Source organism: Amblyomma mixtum, chromosome 2 (genome assembly GCF_055824585.1).
Source record: "Amblyomma mixtum isolate Tamu chromosome 2, ASM5582458v1, whole genome shotgun sequence".
Taxonomy (NCBI): Eukaryota; Metazoa; Arthropoda; class Arachnida; order Ixodida; family Ixodidae; genus Amblyomma; species Amblyomma mixtum.
The window spans coordinates 223,873,986-223,879,300 of record NC_143013.1 but is presented as its reverse complement, the minus strand read 5'-3'; positions in this window follow the sequence as shown (position 1 = coordinate 223,879,300).

Here is a 5,315-nt window from a genome sequence, read left to right as displayed (position 1 = left end):
GAAAGTAAATTAAGTTCGCAACACCGGAAGCACTAGATTTTGCGAGCTCACTGCAGCAGTGTTGCCAGCAAGCGTGGCGGACGACGCCGCTCTGGCTGCGGGCTACTCTCTGGCCGTCACTGGGCCTAGATTGTTTTGCATCCAAACCACAGCGGACGGCGGTTTGTAATAGGCCAGCGCTACAGTAAATGACATCGCCTTACTGGCAACTCCCTTTTCTCGTATTAAAGATAATATCGATTTCAGCGACGTTTTAGCAAAGGAGTTAGAGTTCAAACGACCTGATTAGCCGCACCAGCAGTAGCTGCTATGCAGCTCTGACGAGAAACTTGCTTTTATCCCAGACATCACTCGTACCATTACCTCTGTATTGGTCACCGATCCTCAAGAAGCACACATTTTTGACATTCCTTTATCCCGAGGCTTACTGTTTACGAGAACAACACAATTTATCAAGCTGTTCTGAAGCTAGCACCGGGTATCCGATGTAGAGAAGGTGTTAGCTTGCCGCGGAAGCTTGATGGAGGCGCAGCAGTGTACGACGGTGGAGGCAGTGATGCTACCGGGCGGAGCCGTCGGATGGCACTTTACGTTGTAAAAAAATTTGATATTTGCAAATAGATCTCCGCTGTGCCAACCACAGCGTCACTTCGTTTGTTGCACGCATGGGTTCTTTCGTTCCCGTAACCGAGAACGGTGGCGAGCTGTGTCAACGGCGCGCCACGATTAAGCACGGCCGCTGTTAGACCACGTGTGACCAGGGTATAAAGCAGTGCTGGACGTGGCTGTAGCGCAACATGGCTGTGAACCAGGTGAAAAAAGAAAAAGTTTATAAGCAGATCAGAAAATAATGTAACCAAAAGAGAAACATTCATGCAATAACACATTCTGTGCAGGCAGCTCAGTTGTGCAGCATACCGCCATTCTTTCTTACCGAACAACCGAAGTGGAGAAAACGAACTGTGCTGGTAGAAGACTGCGTTGATCTGTCGTTCACGAAGGCGCGGGACGAAGCGGAGCAAGCGAGCGAAGTCGGATATCTGGCCGACTCTCCGCGGATGACGTCACTTCCACCAGTTATCCCCTTTGGAAATCTACACCCCCCCCCCCCCCCCCCCCCCCCCCGGCGCTCCCGGACCGCGACGAAGACGGGACGGTGGCGGGTTTTTAACATGCGGTTCCGGCTCTTTTATTGCGAAAGCAGTACTGCTTTCACTTTTCTGCCATCGATGGTCATGGCGCCTCCTTACACTACGGCGCGTCACGTGACCGTGTGACGTCACGACAGACCGAGAGAAGGGGCCCAAGCTCGCGCCATCGATGGCGGAGGTACAGCCTTACACGCCAGCTGCCCCGCTCCACCACGTCACCGCGTGACGTCACGACAGACCGAGAGCCGGCGCTCCAGTTCGCGCCATCGATGGTGGAGGTACTGCATTACACGCCGGCTGCGCCGCTGCCGAGAGAGGGCGCCCGCTAGAGCGGGATAAAACGGGGGGGGGGGGGGGGGGGGGGTGCAGCTGCGCTCCTCTCAGTGCGCTATGTCGGATGATGCGTACAAGGCGAGGCTGGAACGATCTGCTGCGGCCAAGCGACGGCGCCGCGCCGAAGAAACAGACGAAGAACGTGAAGAACGGCTAGCTAAACAACGTGTGCTTTTCTTTTGCCTTTACTATGTACAGGTGAATACCAACCTTTACCTCCCGATTCTTGGCCGATCCCCCAGTGTGGGTATGTGCCATTCTGTGAAAGGCTACAACAACAACAACAACGTGCGTATGCAGCAGCCTGGCGAGCACGCCGGTCAACATCGCTTGATGCGGGTGCATCTACAAGTGCAGGGCCAAGTTTAATGAGTGGTGTTAACGGTAGCGAAACTATAGAGATAGCCAGTTTGGATACAAGTTTCATGGACGCTCTTAATGCCGAAGATACTTCAATGGGTGAAGAATCTATGGATAGTATAGAACGACACAATTTCAACATACCAGTTGTATAAACAGAGCTCCAGCTCGTGCCGTCGGCGCAGAGCGGCGGTAGACACGGCGGATGCGGGCTGAAGAAACGGATGAAGTTGCTTTCGCAATTTCCGGGCTCAACAAAGCTGAGCCTCTGGCAATTTTTTTACAGACAGAATCGAGAAAAATCGACGCACATGATTTACAAGTTCCCTTCTTCCCAACCACTGTTTTTTTTTTGTTCTTGAAGAAAGTAAATGGCGCAGTAATTACCTGACATCTCGGTGGACACCCAAACCGCGCCGTGCCGTAAGGGAAGGGATCATTTCCTGAAATTTGAAAACTATTTCAGCTTCCTTGCACAGTACTTCAGATATTGGCTGGGTCGCAATTTTTTTTCCCATGGGATGACGCCACGGAACTTCGCAGTTTCTGTTGTGTATCTAACTGGGACATCGGACACATGAACAGGTGGTAGCGGAAATCCTCCGCAGACTATTGGTTCGCTTGAGGTGCCTTGCGCGGGCGGGTCTCCTTAGGGGGATGAATCGGTTACATGAACAGTATTATGCTGCAACTTTTAGTGGTCATAAATATTTACATTGCATACCTGAATAGAATACAATAAACACCAATTTCAATTTTTCAAACACCATTCTAAATTCTCTGTGTAACTTAAGTGTAAAATATATGGCGGTGAGTTTTATATCCTTGAGTCGACACGTTTGTGCAAAATACAACTAAATTTTAGCTCACAGCTGATTTCATTTGCAGCATAAAAACAACCAATAGTTAGCAGAAAAAAATTTCAGTCAGTATATAGATTAAGTTTTACATACTAACAGCAGTGGCTCGACGGGCCTAGGAATATCCCAGTTCTGGTCTTTAAATTTTGAGGCACCTTCTCTCAACATACTTGGTTATTCGCAACCTAAGGTAGCAGAAGCTGCGTAAGTAGCCTTGTAAGTAGATTTTTTTTGTGTCCCGAAATTGTTTCCCTGAAAAAAATAATTAAAGCTCCTTTCTCTCACATCGTCAGGCAACGACCAATAATATATTAGGCAGATCGAAGTGCTCAGCCTGCCACCCGTTGAATAATTTTACCTTTAATTATGGAATTGATTACTGAGCTGAAGCGTCGCATGATCCGCGGCAACATTCGGCAGTGAAGTGAGCAAGACGTGTGTAACTTAAGGGAAAAAATATGGTTCTGAGTGAGACACACAAAATAAAACACTGACTTGTAGGTAGCCGTAGTGTTGATATGCTGATAAGGAAATAAATTTACGGTACACGAATATGGCATTCGCTGGTAAAATAGAAAAGGTTCTGCTCGGATGATGGTATTGAAAATGTATAGGACACACATGTGGACTCATTTAAAACAGAAAAATGAGTAGACCATTTTCATGACAGTTGAAATAAATAAACTGCGGCGTGCACTAGAGACAGCCTCCAGAGCGATTCGTGATCTTATCAGTTTCTGACAGTGATTAGAAAATCTAATCCCGGATATTTCACGCATGGTACGCGTTGGAAGAAGAAACATAATCCTGGGACTTCACTTCGTCAAGGCTTGCAGTGAGGGCATTGTTTGAGCCCAGCCGATGCCGATGAAGCAGGGTTTTAAACCTATTAGTTCTTTAGATCGACTTTCGGCGTCCGGTTATACTTTAGAAGTTACTTTTTATACTTTAAAAGTTACTTTTTATACTTTAAAAGTTACTTTTTATACTTTAAAAGTTACTTTTTATAGTTTAAAAGTTGCTTTTTCCGTGAGGTCGCCACGTATTGCTGCAGCTAGGAGGTTGGCGACCTTTGTTTCGGGTGCAGGTGTTTCGCGTCCGCTCTCATATATTACGAACCATGCACATCCCGGCAGACGTGAGCGACAGTCAGAAAACAAGAACGCAGGTGAGTAGGGGTGCTTTGTAAAAATGTTCTATTAACATTTTTTTAAAAGCAGGCCCATGCCTAAACTCTTTAGAAGGCAACGGCATTCTGAAACTCTATGTAACGCTCGTGAGGGAAATAAGTTGGCGTTAAAATGACGAGACTTCAATAGGAGAAAACTGATTAAAGGGCTAGATACTTTTTCCTCTCAAGCTTGTAGTCAAGAACGTCAGAGAGAAATAAAAAATATAGCCTAATTGAAAACATCGAGATGGGTGATTTGCCAGTTCTCTGGCTTGGCTTATGGGGGTTTAACGTTCCAAAGCGACTCAGATTATGAGGTCTCTGCCATTGCATCACAAATATTTGCAGCATCATAATCAGAACTGTGGCGTATTCAAGTTGATAATCGGCGTGCCCAGGAAGCTCATGACTGCTTCAGCTTATGAGTTCAGGAAGTAGTAAAATATATAAATGTACGGTATAAACATTACCCAATGAGTTTCCTTCTTTCTACCATGGATATAATTATTTAATTGGCTACAGCGGGCTGTCATTCGCAGAAAGAATCATATGCGATGATCCACCTTTGTTTTGTACTATTGTTTTGGAGATTACAACTTCCATAAGTAAATTTATTAGTACGGTAGTCGATTTGTATTCCTTTCAATGAAGAAACGTCCACTTGGCTATATTGCGTTTCTTCAGTGCGCTAAATCCATGGGGTTAAAAAAGGGGCGAAAAATTTAACTTCGTAATTTATTATTTACTCAATGCTCTCCTATTTTTATACTTTATTGATACTATGGTAAATACATATTTTTGCAGATGTATATTTTCTGAAATTACGAGCTTATGCAAGATTTCCGCACAGAAGAAAAACGTTCTAGCTTTCTGTATTGATTGCACAATAATCTTGCTGAAGCCCTGCTAGCAGCGAGTTGACAATCCGAAAGCGTTCTATAGCTAAAACATTACCTCATTAGCAATCCTGGAAAAGACGCTATTTGTCTAAAGCATCTAAGATGCCTGCAGAACTAATATATATATTGCCGCGAGTGGGTATCAAACATGCTGCGCCGCGTACAGATACGCTTCACTGGTCACTCCACGAGAGCACTATGCTATCGCCGCAACCGATCACGCGCAGTGTTAAACTGCCACACTTTTGCGCTGCGCAGTGCACGTTATCGCCTTCATGAACTTGCATCCGTGCGCAATAACAACACTATTAGCCTCCTACCACGCAAAATCCACAGGTGTATGTGGTGCCTTTGAGATAATCACGAAGGGAAACGAAACGCGCATAACTTGCTCCCTGGGTCAGTGGACACCTCATTCGCACTTTAAACTACGTGGTCTGTAAAGAAAGTAGAAACAGTAGTAAAGAAAGTAGAAACAACAGTTCCTTGGGAAGAAACGCGAACCCGTGGAATAAATCAGACACAGACGGCAGCAGAAACT